Source organism: Megalobrama amblycephala, linkage group LG4, assembly GCF_018812025.1.
Source record: "Megalobrama amblycephala isolate DHTTF-2021 linkage group LG4, ASM1881202v1, whole genome shotgun sequence".
Lineage (NCBI taxonomy): Eukaryota > Metazoa > Chordata > Actinopteri > Cypriniformes > Xenocyprididae > Megalobrama > Megalobrama amblycephala.
The window spans coordinates 49949497-49971926 of NC_063047.1; the positions used below are offsets into that span (position 1 = coordinate 49949497).

General features: G+C 35.8%; 1 protein-coding gene across 2 annotated transcripts in view; it reads right to left on the reverse strand.

The window, feature by feature from the left end:
• Window positions 1-22430, reverse strand: part of LOC125267810 (disks large homolog 4) — a 200152-nt gene that overhangs the window by 175042 nt on the left and 2680 nt on the right. Inside the window, exon 2 of one of the 2 annotated variants that reach the window (XM_048189784.1) lies at window positions 21553-21634. The exons of the other annotated variant lie outside the window; for it this stretch is intronic. The gene's annotated coding sequence lies outside the window, so the exon portion shown is untranslated. The remainder of the gene's footprint in view (window positions 1-21552; window positions 21635-22430) is intronic. 2 annotated transcript variants of the gene reach the window in all.

The window sequence follows — 22430 nt, forward strand, 5'->3', positions numbered from 1 at the left end:
AGTTTATTTAAGGCCGTTTCTATGGCGATATTTTAATGGCAAAATTCAAGAGCGCATCCAAGTGATGCGCGAGCACAAATGGCTTTGCCCTCGTTTAGATGCGCGCGCTCAAACCATTTTTTTACAGTCTATGGCTCAAACTCAAACTCTCCTTGCATCAGATATCAGCGAGAGCATGACTCGCGAGTCGCAACAATGCACGGATATAATGCAAATGAAACATCCAGTTGACGTTAATTTGAGTTAAGCAACCTAGCGCTGAAACGTGTTGTTTTTGAAATCATGCTGAGGAACGTTGTGTTGAGTCATCATACGTGCTTGTCAATCTATCGCCTGACTCTACTTTCCAGGGAAATCACTAACAAAATGCACACAAACATGTCCCTGCTCTTGATATACAAACATTAATGAACTTATTTGAACTTAATGAGAAAAAATAATTATATGAGGGCAGATTCGAACCACAGATAATTAGAGCACGGCTGAACCTCTGACTCTATTTACAAATATAGTACCACAAGACCATTAGGAAATACGAAGAATAAGTGCGGATTTATCTATAATATGGATGTATTTTTTTTTTTGGGGGGGGGTGATGTGGGGCACTGGGCACCCACCGGCAGAAACATAAATCGGCGCCTATGATCTAGGGCACCTTTAACACTTCTGGTTCCATCGTCCCGAAGTCAATTTTTTATTTATTTATTTTTTTAAATCCTGAAATAAGATCTGTGGTGAACACAAGCTCAAGATATTTTCACATTTTAGCAATTCTACGACATAAAATACCTCAGTATTACACCCTTGTGATTTTTATTTGTCTTGAAAAAGGAGGTTGCTAACAATTGTCTAAAAGACAGTACAGAGGTTGTCTAACATCATCACATTGAACCAGGTTTGTTATAAGGATGACAAGAAGTTTTAAAAGTTACATTTTTAGCCTCAGCGGTCTAACAGCGCTCATCAATGTCAAAATTATCGAGATGGCCAATCACATCAAAGGAGGCGGGCCTTAGTGTTCACAGAAATAAATTATATTTTTATGTATATCAATTATTATACCATTATTTTAAATTGTAGTTATGTTTCTCAATATTAGTTTTTTCTGTATTTTTGATCAAATGTGCATGTTATGCACTAGGAGAATGCACAGTGCATGCAGGGGGTGTGGCCTCAATAGCCTGCAGTAAGTAGTGTGCTCTGTGAGGAATTTGCAGGGTAAAATTTAAACTAAAATTGCATTAAATATGGTTGTTTTAACCAAAATTATGTTGCAAGATGTTTTTTTCAACTACATTTAAGTACCCTGTTATAGGCTAACCTGCAATTTTGCAAATTCCCTGTTTATTCCCATTAATTTCCGTTAATTCCCATATATTCCCGTTAATTCCCATGGAAAGTTTCCAGCTTTGAAAATTCCCGGAATTTTGCAACCCTAGGTAAAATCCAAGTAGCTAAACATTTAATATCTGAAAACTGTTTTACGGCAATATCCACAAGTAATGCGAACTGTTTAACTTTTTTTAATGAAATTTCACAGTTTTTAATTGACCCTAGGCTATGCTATTAATTACATGATTCATGTTATTAATTTAATGGGAAGAGACAATAAATGTTTTGCTTTTTTTACATAGTAGACATAGGCTATGAATAAGAGTGAATATGCGTATTTTAAAAATAAAATATTATTTTCAAATAGTTTAAATTGATTACTTAATAACTACATTCTTCTTTCTTTTTCTTTATTCCCTTTTAATCCTATAATTATTTAATTCTTTCAAAAAATAACTATACACACATGTGCAAAAAAAAAAAAAAAATTATTGGTCCCCCCAGTGTTCAAGACATGGTTACACCCTTGCTTTGAACAGGTAAACTCATCTACTCACTCGCTTTCACAGCCTCATTGTGTTTATGCAAACTATTCTAACTCAATCTTTCAAAAGACTCAGGCAAAGGTCTCTATTTGTCTCCATTTAATGTCATTGTTGTCTAGGAAAAACAATTCAGTCACAAAGCCACCATGAAATCAAAATCAACAATTATTTTTTTGAATGGAATGTTGCAGTTATCATTTTAAATTATTATTTTTTTTTTTTTACATTAGCAAACAACAATGATCCATTGATCCAGTCAATTCCTGATAGACAAAATTCAGTATTTTTTTCTCATTTGAAAAGCCGCTTCACTTGGATATACTTCACAACAGGGAACTAAAGACATTGCAATTTCTGGTTCATTCTGACTTTAAGATTCAATTTGTTCAATTTCTTTCCTACAGAAGAGAAAAGTTGTTATTGTTTTAGTGACCAAGAGCAAAGAGTATGATGGATGGGGGGAACAAATGAACTCAAAGACCTTCAGAGCAGACGAGCATGCAGACACACACACACACACACACACACACATGCTACAGTTTGTCAATGGACAGGATCAATGTGAAAGTCTATCTCTCAGTCACGGTTACATCATACTTGTGACTTCAGTGAGCAGTGAATCCAGTCTCTCCTTCTCTTCTTCCCTGTGCAGTTATTTCTCACTCTCATCATTATTCTCTCTCTCTCTCTCGCTCTCTCTCTTTCTTTTTCTTCTTCTGTCTCTCAAAAATATACAAACCTGCATTTTGGGATGCATGATACTGCATTTTGGTGACTATTTTGGTATTATCCAGTCATGTTTGTAAGGGATCTAGGCAGCTATGTGTCTTTTCTTTCTTTTCTTGCTATAACTTCATCCACGTGTGCTGTAAAGCCACCAAATTTTGCATGCAGGTTATTTTTTATGGCTCAGTTTAGGGATGGGTTAACACTTTGACTGCTTAGCAACAGTGTATAAATTTTTAAAATAAGAAAGCTTGAAATTGTATCTCAATTTGTGCTGGAGACATCTAATTTTACACATTTTACATGCTTCTCATGGAGAACAAATTTGCCTTTTGCATTCATGATGTTTTTGGTACAGTTTATTTTCATGAACCAAACGGATAATAACTAACTGCAAATGAGAAGTTTAACAAACAAGAGCTGTTGGAAAATTGCTTCATGTTGCAAAGTTATCACAAGTCTGTTTTTTACATAACAAAATGTGGAAAAAAATTTAACTTTCTGAATGCTCTGTATATTTTTTTAAGTAATATGTTTAGGTAAAAATTAGAAGCACATGATATCAAAGCTTATTTTTTGGAAAATTCAAGCAAAATCTTTTGTTTGCCAGGTTTCAAACATATTAACCATGTAAAGCCTGACAAATGAAATAATAGTTAGAAAAATCAAATTTTTAAAATAGAATAGTTTATTGAATCTTTAGACAAAATATTTTAAAAAGTTTGCATGTTTTTTTTTTTTTAGTATCATATTTGATACATCAGGGCCCGTATTCTTAAAGCTTCTAAAAATCCTCTCAGAAAGCTCCTAATTTAGCTTAAAAACTTCTACGTAGGAGTGTTATATATATATATATATATATATATATATATATATATATATATATATATATATATATTTTTTTTTTTTTTTTTTTTTTTTTTTTTTTTTCATTTCTGTTAATGTCATACTTAATGTATTTGAGGTAATAAGAGGTTCTGAAAGTGCTGTAATTGTGTGATCATGTTGCTTATAGAAGGTTGTGACAGACCCAAATCATCACTGCTGCAATATAGTTGCATTTTTCCAGTTGCCAAATATGTTAATGTAGTGATTACTTCCATTTCAGGCACTATGGCATTTCTGCACTGTGTCAGAGATATTAGCGTGTCTGTAATAAGATCGGTCACAAACATGATCCCTGCACAATCTAATGTGTAGTGTCTTATTAACTCACTGTCATGAATTGTGTGCAACACATTTCTTCTCCCTCTTCACATTTCGTTCATTTTCTCCGCTGCTAAAGAAACTCCTCGTCAAAAAGTTCTCATCTGTACTCCTTTTGGACATTAAGACGACTTTTAAGGGTTAAGATGCTTTCTGAATTACTTTTATCTTTACTAGGATTTTTATTTAATTTTAAGAGGAAACGCCCACATTTCTAAGTTTTGTTGAGCTATTCTTCCCAGGCTTTTTCCGGCTTATTGTGAGAATATGGAGCTCAAGAAAAAAAAGCTCAATTTCATCCAGAGGACCAAACTGATCAAAATATGCAATTTGATGCAGCTGCTGATATCTATATGGCCAAAAAGTAAGATGAAATTGTGATTGTAATGTAAATCAATGAGATCTTTATAACAGTATGACAGACTAAACTTACATAAAATGCATATAAATATCACTGGTCACACTATATATCCTAATAACATATTATAATAAGATGATGTTTTATGATCAAAGCTCTGTAGTTTTTATTGTGATCATATTTGATACACACATTTTAACATGATTTTTCTAAGAATTTATGTATGGATAATCAAGAAAACAAGTTGCTTCAGTCCAGTAAGTGTTAGTCTTAAAATATTTCTAGCAATCTAAATGTTATTCTTATGTATAAATAAATAAAAATAGGTAAAGTTTTCACAGCTAAAAGACACAAGGCTTGTAGTAGATTGTGTACAAGTTTTGATCATGTTTCTAATATATATAAATGTGTTTATCAAATATGATATAGTAGGGTTAAACAGTTATCCATACTTTGCATCTAATGCTTTATTATCTGGTGTCACATATACAGCATTTAAAGTTATACAAGGCTGACTTCACAAGGTCATTATGTCCATTATTAGATATAAAAAAAAAGTCAGTTACCATATCAACCAAAATTTCAATATCCAGTGCATCCTAACTACAGTATATTGTAAAGTTAAGCTCCACACTGGAGTGATGATGTGAGTGTGTGAGACATGTGAAACGCTCGGTGGTCTGGATCTGATAGGCTGATGGTTTTGAGAGGCTAATCATGGAGGGTGAACATCAGTTTACTTGGCCCGCCGGTGAAGTCCTTTCCATTTTAAATAGGCCATCTGCCTCCTGTATGTTAGCCAAACCTGGCCTGTCACAGCCAGTCTCTAGACTAACACACACACTCTATCACAAACACGTACGCATACACACACAGGTACACGCACACACACACACACTTATTTTTATCAACGTAATCACAAACTGTGCCAATCTCCAGCCTTTTCTCACTCTCACAGACGTGTGAACGTTTTTTAAAAAAGGCTTGTTAATATCCATGGAGACGCTCTTCAGTCTGTCTCAAATCACTTTAAAAGTTCTGTTAGCACAGTACATCACAGAAGTGTTCACTGCATGCAGCCTCCTCCTCCTCATAGCTGGGCAGCAAATGAGTGTGTCCGAAACAGACGGCGAGTGCATTTGTACATCATTTGTGTTGTCAGTCAGTAGCTTTGTATGAAGATTCACTTCTGAAGGCAACTTGTTTCAGACAGGCATCCAAATGAACATCTAACCATCTACAAATAAGGCTTCTTAAAATTTCTTACTCACACTAATTAAAAATAATAGTTTTTTATTGGCATTGAGCACATTTACATGCACACCAATACGCTGATAACTACCAAAAAACAGCTTATTCCCTGATGGTGACGTCAAAACGTAAGCATCCATGTATTTCACTGTTTATTATGTGAGTTGTGATGTTAAATAAAGCATTAAAAACCCCAGAGTATTTCAAAATGTCAGTGGGAAACTTGCATTCTCCTCTCATATTTGAAGTTTCTACAACTGTTCCACTTGTCCTTTGGCTGAACGAGATAACACATTTTTATATTTCTTGGGTCAAGAAAAAGTCGAGTTTGCGATATATTTCTCCTCCTCTACGCGAAACACTCGCTGTGGATGAATGCAATTAAAGTTGCCGTATATAAAGGATGATTTCCTGTCACATTTCACACATTCACACTTCAATAAACCAACAGAATGCAGGTTAAGGTGTTTTCAAAAATCTAGCTCTGACAATTGGTTTAATTTCAAGCCGTTTATGACCTTACACCAAAAAAGAAAACAGTTTAACATTGATGGCTCCATGAAGAACCTTCAACATCCATGGAACTTTTCCATTGTACAAAAGTTTCTTTATAAAGTGAAATGTGAAGGTAACCCACACTCTGAATTTTTCCTATGCATTTAACCCATCCAAGTTAGTTAGGAGCCGAGTGTATTGAACACACACACACTGAAAACCGTAGACACATACATCCAGAGCAGTGGGCAAAAAAGTTATTGTAACAGTTCAATGGAAGGTTCTTTGGGGAACCAAAAATGGTTCTTCTATGGCATCACTTTTGGAACCTTTATTTTTAAGAATAAAGGTTCCAAATGTGTACCACGTCCGAAACCGCGTACTGTTGAGTAGGTACTACATTTGAATTTAAATTTACTTCATGACCATTGAAAAGGTACATTCTATATAGTTCGAATGTGTGTAGTATGAATGAATTGACATACTACATCCGCCATGTTGTTACTGTCACATGACTAGGGTTGCAAAGGGGCGGAAAGTTTCCGGTAAATTTCCGGAAACTTTCCACAGGAAGTTAACCTGGGGAATTTTTGAAATATTCCAATTTGGAAACTTAACAGGAATTTATGGGAATTTATGGCAATTAATTGGAAATTTTGAGAAATTTATAGAAATTTCTATATTAATTTATATTTATTCAAAATTGAAATATTTTCTAACAATACAAGTCTTTTAATATCACTTGCTGAACAAAATTATTAATTTCTTTCAAAAAAAAAATCAGCTTTGATCACAGAAAGGAATTATATATTAATGTATATTAAAATAGAAAACCATCATTTTAAAGGTGCCATCGAACGTTTTTTTTACAAGATGTAATATAAGTCTAAGATGTCCCCTGAATGTCTGTGCAGTTTCAGCTCAAAATACCCCATAGATTTTTTTTTTATAATTTTTTTTTAACTGCCTATTTTGGGGCATAATTAGAAATGCGCCGATTCAGGCTGCGGCCCCTTTAAATCGCGTGCTCTCCGCCCCCTCGACTCTATCACTGCATAAACAAAGTTTACACAGCTAATATAACCCTCAAATTGATCTTTACAAAGTGTTCGTCATGCATACTGCATGCATGTGTCGGATTATGTGAGTATTGCATTTATTTGGATGTTTACATTTAATCCGGAATAATTTGAGGCTGTGATCCATGGCTAACGGCTAATGCTACACTGTTGGAGAGATTTATAAAGAATGAAGTTGTGTTTATGAATTATACAGACTGCAAGTGTTTAATGATGATAATAACGACGGCTCTTGTCTCCGTGAATACAGTAAGAAACGATGGTAACTTTAACCACATTTAACAGTACATTAGCTAACGAAACATTTAGAAAGACAATTAACAAATATCACTAAAAATATCATGTAATCATGGATCATGTCAGTTATTATTGCTCCATCTGCCATTTTTCGCTGTTGTTCTTGCTTGCTCACCTAGTCTGTTGATTCAGCTGTGCACAGATCCAGACGTCCTGCCCTTGTGTAATGCCTTGAACATGGGCTGGCATATGCAAATATTGGGGGCGTACACCCCGACTGTTACGTAACAGTCGGTGTTATGTAGAGATTCGCCTGTTCTTCGGAGGTCTTTTAAACAAATGAGATTTATATAAGAAGGAGGAAACAATGGAGTTTGAGACTCACTGTATGTCATTTCCATGTACTGAACTCTTTTATTTAACTATGCCAAGATAAATTCAATTTTTAATTCTAGGGCACCTTTAAATTGTAATAACATTTTACAATATTATGTTGTTGTTTTTTTTCTGTATTTTTGATCAAATGTGTATGTTATGGAGGAATGCACAGTGCATGCAGGGGTGTGGTCTCAATAGCCCTGCAGTAAGTAGTGTGCTGTGTGAATGTCATTAAGGAATGTGCAGGGTAAAAATAAAATTAAAATTGAATTAAATCTGGTTGTTTTAAACAAGATTATGCTGCAAGATGTTTTTTTTCCAACTATATTTAGGTTCCCTGTTAAAGGCTAACTTACAATTTTCCAAATTCCCTGTTTATTTCCATTCCCATCAATTCCCATATATTTACGTTTAATTCCCATATATTTATGCTTAATTCCCATGGAAAGTTTCCAGCTTTGAAAATTCCCGGAATTTTGCAACCCTACACATGACCTACCAGCGCAATTATGTCCCTTCAACTCCATTCACAAATCCTCTCCTGTGGCCTATCTTTGAAATAACTGAAATCATTTGGCGAAGCGATAACTGTAATGCGGTCAAGACCGGACTGGAACTACTTTAGCCGTGAGTTTACTGGAAAATAATTGCACACCTTAGAATGTTTGTCAACCAATCAGAATCAAACATTCAACAGCCCCATAGTATAAGTATAATTATAGAATAATTGACGAGGGACCATTGAATTATTAGAAAATAATGCACACCCAAGGTGGTAATGTGGCCACGACGTGAAGCGGTCACCGGAGTCAGTTATTTCCACTTATATACTGTGTCAGTTACTAAGTCAATTTGAGTCAGAACTTATACTACAAAACATGTACTATACAACCACTATGTATTTTGTATGTATTTGGAGCAAACTCAAGTTTTGCACTTTAAGACTGAACCAAATGAATCTGTAATGACTACAGTGGTTATTTGTCAGTAATATATCAAAAGCTTAAAAACTGCTCTGTCAGAAAACAATTTTATTCTTTCAGTCATCTATCAAATAGAAAAAAAAAAAAGCAGTGAAGGAAACATCTACTCTGCCTTCAGGAATCAACCAGATGGAGGAATCTTTGTAGACAAGGTTTTTGAATATTGAACTAAGGCACATCTTTATCTTTTTACTCTAAAAAATAAAAGTTACAAAAATGGTTTTATTGCCTGATGTCTTGGAAAAATTTTTTAGGAGAATATTATTAATTTTCAAGAATCAGTCTATCGTTCTTTAGAAAAGTTTCAATGCATTGATGCTTTAAACAAAAAAGGAATATGTGGGTTTTTCTCTGTCTGACAAAGGATCTGAAAGATCCAACATCACGTACCTTTTTAATTTCCAGACATACAGCAACTCAACAACCTTATACCATGAAAAAAATAATAATAATACTTCATAATAAGAGGGTTCATTCCTGAATAAGTGGGTTCTTTCTTTTCCTGGTAATGCAAAGAATCACTTGAAGCAATATTTCATACAAAAACAGCTTTACAGCTCAAATAATACAGACGTTTGAATCTAAAGAATGCTTTACATTTTTGCATTTAAACCCTCCAAAATTTGGCACCATTGTAAGTACTTCACCGTAACCTTAGCTCTTACTATTTCCTTTGTTCTTGATGCAGAAACCTCAAGTCAACTGTTTCCTTCCTTTTTTATTATTCATCACATCAATCATTGATCAATCAGCTGATTATTAATGTATGTTATCCTGTGGATAAGCTTATTTAAAAATGAAGACATTTCATGGTTCAGTTTAATGTTCAATAAATGCTCAAATCTCATTTTCAGCAAATGAATCACTCAAACAGGCAGTTAGATCTGCGAGTATGAATCTTTCATCCAGTTTTTTCAATTAACCCAGTTCGTTCAGTCTTGTGTAAAGGAAAAGCCTTAAGTCATTATTCACTTAAAATCTTGTCTTCTGCCTATATCTCTCAACTCTTGTTACTGCTTCCATATATTCAACCACTAACATAAACTGCCTCCTCCTATGGTCAGTGCTCTTTCAGGTCAACTATGACAGACAAGTTAAAGTCGATATACTTATAGTTAGCTGAATAATAACACATCCAATTTTTAATGAGGTAAATTACTGAGTGCATCCCATTGTGAAAAAGAAGGGTGTTTAATTGTATTGAATGTGCACTTGTATTTTTTTAAAGAATTATACTTGCAGATAATATTAATTAAAAAGGCCTTAAAGAGTAAACTTAAAAAGAGAACACTTTCATGTTTCTAAACATTTAATTATGTCACATTACTTTAAAGTTTGATTGAAATCATTGTTTTAATAGTTTATTTGTTGCGCTATAAAGATGCACACTAATTGTGATGTTTACATGACACAAGTCTCAATGGAAATAACATTAAATGCTTGTTATAATGCATATTTCAAAGACATTAGAAGTAATTATGAAATTACAAATAAAAATGCACTCCAGTGTGTCAAAAAATCACTCTAAAGTTCAGCTAATTGCATTTAATATAAATTTAAACTATAATACATTTTCATTTTATTGCAGTTAACATGCAATTAAGAGTCGAAAAACATTACATTCAGTTTGCACTTCAGTATATATTCTTTAAAGTATATTATTTTTTCCATAATAATTACTCTTTTTAAAACTATGCTAAAATGTACTTGATTTTTAAGGTCTTTAACTGTTCAACAGGACCAAACACTTACAATGCTTTGGTCAAGCATTCACATTTGTATTTAAGGTACGTTTACACGACAATGATGTACTAAAAATGGAAAAGTTTTGCTTAGCTTTTTTCGCATAAAAACGGCATCGTTGTCAAAACTATCCCCGTTCACAGGGATCCACAAAAACGACTAAAAACGCTGTATTCTGCTGCCAGGCCAGTAGTTGGCGATCACTTTGTAAAGAAACACTTTTAGTGCATATAGACTAAACACGTAATGCGCATGAAGTCCATTTTTTTTTTAGTTTACATGGAGACTATAACGGTATCGTTTTCAAAAACTTGCACTTTGAAACCAGATTTCAAAAGCTTGCATTTTCAGGCCACCAAAACGCCATTGTAGTGTAAATGAATGGTCAAAATGCATAAAAAGTTTCCGGACCCTTAGTTTACATACATTTCTGGCCTAACTCTTCTTCACAGTGTTAATCAAAACTGAACTGATCATTTCATTTGAAAAATCTCATTCAGCATAAAATAAATAAGCCTTGTGATGGCTAAAAAAAAGATTTTGACTGTTTGTACCAAATCAGTTGTGGATGAATGAGATGACCCGTCACCTTCACAAACAGCACTCGTTTAACAATCTCTGTCATTACCGACAACAAAATCTGTTAAAAGATCTTAAAGTCTTAAACTCTTCAAAAATCTCTCAGAAATCCACTTAGACTCTTTTCTCCTCTAAATATGAGTCAGGGTCAGAAATTTGAAGGGATCAAATTTCAAACTAAATGTTTAGTAGTGCTGAATAAAAAGCGTTCAGTTCTGCTGTAAAAGCTTGTTTATTCAGTGGGGGGTAAATTATGGTTCTGCTCAAGTAGGATTTTAACATACACCTACAACTGTATTTGTAAGTATAAATTATAATAAAAAAAAAAAAAAATTTGTTTGTTTGAAGGTCAGCCATCCAAGTACATCTTTCACCTGCATCTGGTTCTGTCTGAAACTGTCTAAAGAATGAACAAGTGTTAAATTAGCGTGTGTGCTAAAACACTCAAACAAATGCATATGGTTTGACCAATGTAACTGTGATTTCCATGTCAAATAAAAATCTAATAATAAATGTGGCCTAATTATCAGCTCTGAAATGACTATATGTGCCGGTCCCACACCAGTTGTTTAAAGGAAAGTTCACTCAGACTGACTCACTCTTGTGTCGCTCCCAAACAGTTTGCTGTTGTTATTATTCCCATGAGATGAAGACTCCAGTCATATCAGTACCCTACTAAAAGCGGTTTTATTTTACCTGGCATACATAGCCTCATAGGGATCAAATGTTGAGATCATATGGCCAGTCGAACGCTACACGCTTTATGCCGTAACCCTCCTGTCTGACACTTTCACTCGTGGATTAAATTATTACTGAATTGCATAATTTTTTCAATGGAATCAGTAAAGGACAATGTTTGCTATTGCTAGCTTTCAGCCAGCACAACGTAAACAAAAAAATAATCTTAAATCGCTGTTCACTGAAAATCTTGCTTTCATCCGCGCATACACAAACTTACATGCCAACACATGTCGGTCTGGCAGGTTTTTACATCAACGGCAACAAACGTCACTGAGTCCAAACGCAACACGCCAAGATTGAATATGTGGAAGTGTGAATGGATTTTGAGAGCTGTGGTGGAGGAAATATTACAGGGAATTCATTACATTTGGGTCTGTTCTAGGGTTGTCAAAAGTCCTGGTGCTTCGGTACAAAGTCGGTACTGAAATGTTAAAAATGTGACAATACCAGCATTTCCCCCCTAGCATTTTAAGCACTGTTGAGCAGATTCTGACTAACTTAAACACCTCTGATTGGCTATTGTGTTCACACACTCAACATATATGTCTGTGATTGGCTACAATGATCAACGCAGGGGAGCGTTTGAAAGCACCAGTACTTTTGACAACCCTAGCTAACATGAGACTTTAAAGGAGTTGTGCCACTGTACACTTTAGTTGCATGGGAAGGAGCAACCAGGAAATTCTTTTATTTTTGTATTCCGAGGAAAAAAGTCACACATGTTTGGAACTGAATGAGGGTGAGTAATTGATGACAGACGTTTCATTTTTGGGTGAACTAATATTTTATACATTGTGGATCTTCTTTTGATAAGTAAAAACAGAAACAGGCAACCATGTTTGGAAGAGACAAAGGTGATGTCAAAATACTCTTTGGGCCCTATCATACACCCAGCGCAATGTGACGCGAAGTGTTTTTTGCTAGTTTCAGCCCAACGCAGTTATCATTTTCATGTCCAGCGCCATGATGTTTAAATAGCAAATGCACAAGCGCCCATCTTTTCGCCCATGGGCGTGCTGGTCTGAAAACGAGGTGTGTTCAGGTGCATTGTTGGCGTGTTGCTATTTTGAGGCAACTGAAAACGACTGCATCATTGACCAACAAAAACCTGGTCTAAAGTCAATGGTGCAGTATTTTTTTGTTATTTAAAGACCGCGTTATTATATGTACCTGTATTACATGCACAGAGATGTGCAGCAGCACACAAACATGCCAAATATTAAAAAGGATTACAATGTAAAAGATTATTATTGTGTACATAAAAATGCCTACATGTCGTAATGGATAGTCATTGCATGTATCAGAATTACCTATTTGCAGTAATGATGAAATTGGCTAATTATTTGGCCAATCGTGGCAATACACACATGTATTTAAACTGACTCGTCAGGTTGAGGGTGTCTATATTCCACCATGTAAATAGTTAATACGCCATGGTTCAAGCACACCTGGCTTTTAAAGGGAATGGGAGATGAGACTCTGATTGGTTTATTGGCCGTTACGTCCAAAACACACCCATGACTCATTAAGAGACTAGGTACAACCCTTTTGGACCATGCGCCGACCATTTTTTCCATTGTTAAACTATCAAAAGTTGATTCAGACATGCCCTAAGTGCACCTGCGACATGTGCTTCAGACCATGTGCTTAGATCATTAAAATAGGGCCCTTAGAGTGACTACTGATATTTATATGCAATTTATGTTAGTAATCTCACTGATTTACAAGCAATCAGTATTTCATCTTAATTTTTGGCCATACAAATATCAGCAATAGCACCAAATTGCATATTTTGCTTAATTTGAGCCTCTGAATAAAACTGAGGTGTTTTTCCTCCTCAATATCCTCCATATGCTCACTATATAAGACTATGATACTATTTTTAAAAAATTATTTATATTTTGTCAATATAATTGTCATAAGTTTCAATAAACTGTTCCATTTCAAAGCTTTTTCTGATTTTTATTTCATATGTCAGGCTTTACAGGGTTAAAGAATGAACTGCTTCAGGACTGCTTTCTTGTGCTCAATGCAAGTGACCTCAAATGTACGCACCACAGATTTGGCCTGGTGTGCATCCTGACAGAACAACTAGACACAAATAGAACCATCTCACTGTGTGATCAAGACAATTTATGCCCAGACATTTCAAGGGGTCCTTGATTATGATTTCACTTTTTTTAATTTTAGTTAGTGTGTAATGTTGCTGTTTGAACATAAACAACATCTGCAAAAGTTACTACGCTCAAAGTTCAATGCAAAGGAAGATGTTTTCTTTTACAGAAATCCCTTTTTAAGGATTACAACAAATGGCTGGTAGGGACTACAACGAGCTTCTTGCCAGGTTGGTGACATCACAAACCCCAAAATGTACATAAACCCCTCCCACAAGAACACACAATAAAGGGGGTGAGGCCATGTTGGGCTGCTTTAGAGAAGAGGAAGAGTTGTTGTAGTAGAGTGTTGTTGTCATGCCGTCATTTTACACCAGACTGCTTCACAAACAAGGATCAATTCAACACTGGATTTGCACAAAAGATTAACATGACGGCACATGCTAGTCGATGAGTTGAATCAACTCCACAGCAACTACATAATTCTATACACTAACCATTCAGAAACGTCCTAAAAGTTGTAACTTCTTCCTGAGTCTCTCCATCAGTGTCGACTCCGGTTTGAACAATGTAAGGCTGAACACCGTTACTGACAATCCTCATTTTGGCTGCATGAGATTCTCCAGCTTAGTTGTTGTTGAGCAACCGAAGCACAAGCTGTTAAAGCTCCACCCTCTTTTGAAAAGGGGGCGGGAGCAGCAGCTCATTTGCATTTAAAGGGACACACACAATAACGGCGTGTTTTTGCTCACACCCAAATAGGGGCAAATTTGATAAGCTATAATAAATGATCTGTGGGGTACTTTGAGCTGAAACTTCACAGACACATTCTGGAGACACCAGAGACTTACAAACCCGATTCCAAAAAAGTTGGGACACTGTATAAATTATGAATAAAAACAGAATGCAATGATGTGGAAGTTTCAAATTTCAATATTTTATTCAGAATACAACATAGATGACATATCAAATGTTTAAACTGAGAAAATTTATCATTTTAAGGGAAAAATAAGTTGATTTTAAATTTCATGGCATCAACACATCTCAAAAAAGTTGGAACAAGGCCATGTTTACCACTGTGTGGCATCCCCTCTTCTTTTTATAACAGTCTGCAAACGTCTGGGGACTGAGGAGACAAGTTGCTCAAGTTTAGGAATAGGAATATTGTCCCATTCTTGTCTAATACAGGCTTCTAGTTGCTCAACTGTCTTAGGTCTTCTTTGTCGCATCTTCCTCTTTATGATACGCCAAATGTTTTCTATGGGTGAAAGATCTGGACTGCAGGCTGGCCATTTCAGTACCCGGATCCTTCTTCTACGCAGCCATGATGTTGTAATTGATGCAGTATGTGGTCTGGCATTGTCATGTTGGAAAATGCAAGGTCTTCCCTGAAAGAGACGGAGTCTGGATGGGAGCATATGTTGTTCTAGAGCTTGGATATACCTTTCAGCATTGATGGTGCCTTTCCAGATGTGTAAGCTGCCCATGCCACACGCACTCATGCAACCCCATACCATCACAGATGGAGGCTTCTGAACTGAGCGCTGATAACAACTTGGGTTGTCCTTGTCCTCTTTAGTCCGAATGACATGGCGTCCCAGTTTTCCAAAAAGAACTTCAAATTTTGATTCGTCTGACCACAGAACAGTTTTCCACTTTGCCACAGTCCATTTTAAATGAGCCTTGGCCCAGAGAAAACGCCTGCGCTTCTGGATCATGTTTAGATATGGCTTCTTTTTTGACCTATAGAGTTTTAGCCGGCAACGGCGAATGGCACGGTGGATTGTGTTCACCGACAATGTTTTCTGGAAGTATTCCTGAGCCCATGTTGTGATTTCCATTACAGTAGCATTCCTGTATGTGATGCAGTGCCGTGTAAGGGCCCGAAGATCACGGGCATCTAGTATGGTTTTCCAGCCTTGACCCTTACGCACAGAGATTGTTCCAGATTCTCTGAATCTTTGGATGATATTATGCACTGTAGATGATGATAACTTCAAACTCTTTGCAATTTTTCTCTGAGAAACTCCTTTCTGATATTGCTCCACTATTTTTCGCCGCAGCATTGGGGGAATTGACCTAATAAGTTGCAAATTGGTCCTCCAGCTGTTCCTTATCTGTACATTTAACTTTTCCGGCCTCTTATTGCTACCTGTCCCAACTTTTTTGGAATCGGGTTTGTATATTACATCTTGTAAAATGGGCATTATACGTCCCCTTTAAAAGAATTGAGATTTTCTGGACCACAAATCTTGATTCATTCAGTCAATCCTCAGCAATGCAGCTGGTTGAAGCCTGGTCAGTTTTTCACTAAAAGTGTAAGTTACGAAACTGCTGCACTGACAAAATTAACAAATGCTTGAAACAAAGACATTAAGTTCCTGCAGCTGATGGAGCATGACGCTCACAACGCCAAGGTCATACGTTTGATTCTTAGGCCCTGTCCACACGGAGACACGTTTCTGTGAATACGCAAAAAATTTTTATCAGATAGGCCTTTCGTCCACACGGATCCGGCATTTTCGAAAGGTGAAACTGCTATTTTTTTTAAACTGGGTCCCAGAGTGGAAAAATTTGAAAACACCGTCTTTGCGTTATCGTGTGGATGGGGCATTAGAAAATGAATATACTGTCTTCTTGAATGCACTGTAAGTCGCATTTAAAGTGAAAATGAATAAATGTAAGTATCGTGTTGCAACAAAAAATCCATTTAAATGCAGCAAGAGACATTTATTGGTCAATGTGAGGTGGATTCATCCACTGTCACAGTCTGCGGAGCCAGATTTGGCTCAATCTCAGTCACCACAGGGAGAGATCCAGTTTCAGTCTGACTGAAGAGGCTTTCAAAGGGTAAACCTCCTTCTGTACAAACACACATACACACACACACAAGCGGCCCGTCTTCAGACACACTAACCAAGTAAAGCGTTCGGAGAGATTGCACACATACAGCTTATCAGCTTTCACGTACACACCTCTACAGATACACAGAAACCTTCTCTATCGTTCTCTTCGCTCATCTCTCCTACCCACTTCATATTGTCTGCTTCTGTCAACTGACGAACAGGCGCCTGCTTCTGTTGCCAAGGGAACAGGCTTAAATCAAATGAAGCCAACAGGAACTGAGTGACATTCACATGCATCTGTGGCCACAGATGAGCTAACACACACATACAGTCATACACAAACAAAAAACTGATTCTGACACAACAAAATGGCACACATGCTGAAGAAACATATAACATACACACAGATGTACGCTGGCACAATACTTAACTCAACTCAATGAAACCGACCATAACGTACAACAAACTTTAAGGATCAAAAAAGGGGTAACAAAAAGTTACTGAATAAGGATGGGACTCACAGAGTGACACAAGGACGCTGACAAGAAGTGTAGCGGTAATACCACGCGTTTTGGACATACACCATATCGTAATTTTTTGGACATGATAATTCGAGTACCATGCAAATACCAATATATATGAATATATGGTCAACATTCAGCAGCACGGTATCTCTTGTGAATAAGAAGTACATTTTATTATTTCATTACGGAAATAATACACTGAACTGAATGTAATGTTTTCGGGCACTTAAATCCATGTTATTTACAATTAAATTAAAATTTATAATAGTTTAAATGCAATTTGTTAAACTTAAGAGTGCTTTCTGACCAACTTACTAGGACTTAATTACATCTTTATGTGTATGTCATTTTATATGTCATTTCTGTTGAAACTTGTATGTCATGTATTTAAATAATATATGTAAATACATGACACTAGCTTAAATAGAAATGGCACATACTGTATAATGACAAGTTTCAAACATTTTACATTTGTAATGATGTTGTGCATTTATCATATACTAACTTTAAATGCAATATCGAATAACACACTACAATTAAAATTATAATCAAGTACTTTACATGTGCTTTAGTATGTTAGTCAACACATCAAAATAAGTGTACTTCTTTAAAGCATGACAAATTACTATTAAACATAATTATATAAAATGTACTATAAAGTAAAACTTTTAATATGACATTATTGTAAAGTGCACTTTTTAAAAGTGTTCTTAAGTGTGTTATGAAAGTACTCTTTTTAAGTACCCTTTTAATTGGCCTTTAAGTGGCCTTTTAATTCATTAATATTATATTGTCTGCAAAGTACAGTTTTTTGTAAATATACTTTTAAGATTTTAAGTACAATAGCTATATCACTGTATATGTCAATAGTCTAGTTTAGCAGTGTGCTAATAAAAATACAGAATAAAGGGATGGAAAGGATATGAATGGAACTAAAAGTGCATTGTGACCCTTATTTAAGAAAAACAAAGAAATGGATAAAAACACTGGATTAAGTTGTTGTTCTCTAAGAGAATGTTAGTAATTAAGAAAACTTCAAGAGGGAATAATCAGCATATGCAGTTAGTACACTTGCTAAATGCTAAGTGGTTTAAATTAGCCGTTTGTCTACTGTGCAAATGATTTAATTGTAAGCATAATAAACAAAGCAAATGTATTCTGTGGTTCATACAGGCTTAATGCTAATTAAAATGTAGATGAACATTTAAGTATTAACACTAGATGTTTGAAAGGCTACGGTTGAGGCAAGAACATCATTTCAACACCAGAAGCTATTGAGAGACTATTGTGAATCCAGAGTAAACTTTCTGGACAACCTTACATCTAATGCAGTCGTTTGTTTACAGCAATCAGATTGAATAGAAAAAAAGGTAGAATTTCGCTCAAGTCTTCTGCTTTCCAGATATTTCTCCAGAGAAAACATAAAACAGTAATCATAACACAGAAATCAGTAAAGTGTCATGTAGAGTTTTGAGCAATGTCTCAAAGATAACGCCTGCTAATCAGAGATTTATGAACTCTTCCCAGACTAAATTATCTACGCTATGCTTTCCACATACATTTTATAGCTGTATATGTACAGCTATATATATTTACTGTACGTCAGCTGACTCTTTTAGCTCTATATTTCTCTTGAGGACATTTAACATCTGATACTAGAGGCCTGTTCACACCAAGAGCGATAACTATAAAAATAATATAGTTCAAAAATCATTCTAAATAAAAGAATAACACTGTCCACACCACAGCTATAACAATAACAATATAGAGAAACGATATCGTTGGGATCGCTTTCAGAACGATTTTTTTCCTGCTGTTAAACGATGACAGCCAATCAGAATCCGTTGAATTCAGTGTTGCCAAGTCTGTGGTTTTCCTACTTTAACACTGTTGCCGTGCGTTGTTTTTCATGTCCGCGGACTGAAGCGTCACCAAATAACATGATATTTGCCCATGGAATGTGAATTTTACCAGGAAACCCCACCAAAAACATGGATTTTACCCACCGGAATGTGATTGGGCTAGTTTTGTGTAGCAATTGGGCAGGTTTTGTTATGAAAACCTGGCAACCCTGGTTGTAATGTAAGGGCTTGCACATTTAAAATGGCAGACGACATTGCGAAGAAGTTAATCGCCCAGGTCCAAAAAAAGCCACCCATGGTTGACAATTCGAACCCCCTTTTCAAGAATAATTTTAAGAAAATGGATATATGGAAAACAATCAGTCCTACCCCTCGGAATAAATGGTAAGAAGTATTAACGATGAAATCATTATGCCAGGCTAGCAAACAGTGTAACATAAAAGTACCTCAGGTATCAAGTGCTAGTTTCAACAACATTGTCTTGCTTCCTTTGAAGTTGCAGTGAAAAAGACTAGCACTGCGTCCAAAATCGAATACTTCTCTACTATATAGTACGTGAAAAACAGTATGTGGACAGAGTAGTATGTCCGAATTCACAGTATTCGAAAAACAGTAGTCGAAAAGTACTTGGATGACTTACTAGGTCCGGCGAGATTCTGAAGTGCACATACGATGGACACTTTACTATCCCATGAGGCCACAGGAGAGGATTTGTTAATGGACGTAACTGACGCTGGTAGGTCATGTGACAGTAACAACATGGCGGATGTAGTACGTCCGAATTAATTCATACTACACGCATTTGTACTATATAGAATGTACTTTTTCAAAGGTCGTGAAATGAATTTAAATTCAAATGTAGTACCTACTCAACAGTACGCGATTTCGGACGCAGCTTAGGTGATGTTTTTATTCCACTATATTGACTTTGTCAGCTAAATTCACTGTTAGATTATATTGATTACACTAGCTATTCACTCGAAACGTATCATGCTGAGGACATCTGCTGGTTAAAGGTGTGTAAATGCAACAAGAACAGCAAAAACATGTTGTACACACTTTGAAACTGCAGCGCGTGAGCTTAGAACAAACATATAGTTATCGTTATAGTTATCTTTATAGTTTTTGTTCTTGGTGTAAACAGGCCTTAACGATAACTATATTAGCGTCCACACCAGATATTGTTCTGTTTATTCGTAACGCACACTGCAGTTTTGTCGTCTTCCACTTTAAATGCTCAAGCTCTTTAAAACAAGATGGATTCTGATTGGCTGTCAAAGTTTTTATCATTCATCTGCTGTAAAAAAAAAAAAATTGGTTCTGAAAATGATTTCAACTAGATATCGTTTCTATGTGCCGTTATGGTTGTAGATGAGTTATAAACTCTGCTATTCTTTTATATTAAGAACGATCTATATCTTTATTGTTATAGTTATCGTCCTAATGGCCTATTCACACCAAGAATGATAACTATAAAAATAACTATAACAATAACTATATTTGCGTCGACGGCAACGAACGATAACTATATGTTTGTTCTAAGCTCACGCGCTGCAGTTTCAAAGTGTGTACAACATGTTTTTGCTGTTCTTGTTGCATTTACATGTCTTTAACCAGCAGATGTCCTCAGCATGATATGTTTTGAGTGAATAGCTAGTGTAATCGATAATCGTCTTTTTCACTGCAACTTCAAAGGAAGCAAGACAATGTTGTCGAAACTAGCACTGGATAACTTACCTAAAGTAATTTTATGCTATACTCTTTGCTAGCCTGGCATAATGATTTCATCGTTAATACTCACCATTTATATTGAGGTTACGACTGATTGTTTTCCAAATATCCATTTTCTTTTTCCTTGAAAAAGGGGTTTGACTTGTCAAACATTGGTGGCTTTTTTTGGACCTCGGCGATTAACTTCTCCGCAATGTCGTCTGCCATTTTAAATGCGCGAGCCCTTAAATGAGAATGGATTCTGATTGGCTGTCAGTGTTTTATCGTTCAACAGCTGGAAAAAAAAAGTTCAACTATATTGTTTCTCTATATCGTTATCATTATAGACACTGCAAATTTTTTTATATCTACAACAATTTTTAGAACTATACCAAATTCATTTTTTTTTTTTTTTCAAATTAAAAATTGCTTTATTACCTTTTTATACCTTTATCGTTATCATTATAGTTATCATGAACGGGCCTTAATTTGATCCTTTTTTCCATCACTTTATTTCTCCATACAAAGTTTCCCAACATTTCAAAATAAGGTACAACACTTTACCTTATTTTAGTTGACTAAGTAGAAAGAAAGGGGAGATCAGAAGAAACACTGAGAGCTAAAAAAAACCCAACAACAACAAAAAAAAAAACAAGAAAAAGTATTTATCCCCTATAAGTCACTAATTTGATCCTCACAGAAAGAGCAATGCAATTGGGATCCTATCACTGTACGGTCTTTAATAACAGCACATCCAAGAGACCAGTGCATCGTTTCCATCTCAACCCACACAAAAGCAAGCACTGCGCTAATTTCTCTCTTCAACTCTCTCTCTCTTCGTACCTTTCTGACTCACTCATACAGTAGGTCTGTTGGGACTGAGGTCATATAGTGTTTAGGAGGAGCATGCAAGGTGGGAGTCCATCTGAAGACAATGAGAGAGAGAGAAAAGTGATAGAACAGACTCCAGCTTGGGAGCGAAAGCACCAGCCAACGTTACATAAACCATTCGGATTGCTCTGCCAGGAACACGACATGGGCAAAGAGGCACATGCCGTCAGGAGCAGTGGGATGTGTCTCACCTCCATACACACACAGAGCCCGCTAACTGCAGTTAGATGGCAAATCACATGTGAGCATTTATTAATGAGAGCTTTCCCTCTCGTTCTCTGGCTCCCACACATATATACATCCTTCCTTCTATAATTGAACAGATCGGTCTCACTTTTTTCTCTCATGTCCTTTTCACGGACAGCATCACACGTCTGAAGTACCACAGCAGGGTCAGAAATTAACCAGGGCTCCAGGCCAAAATGTCAGTGAAACTGACAAAAATGCCCCAGATATTTAAATTGTGTGTGTGGGGGAAGGGAATCTGAACCATTCTTTTTATATGTTATCAAACATTTGATATATTTCATAATATGCTGTCTAGTTATTAGATGAGAGATTATACAGACACTGTAGTGCCTTGTAGCTGTCAAATATGTGACCCTGGACCACAAAACCAGTCATAAGTCGCACGGGTATATTTGTAGCAATAGCCAACAATACGTTGTATGGGTCAAAAATCATTAGGATATTACATAAAGATCATGTTCATGAAGATACATTTTCCTACTGTAAACATATCAAAAATTTATTTTTTTGAGTGGATATGCATTGCTAAGGACTTAATCTGGACAACTTTAAAGGTGATTTTCTCAATATTTTGATTTTTT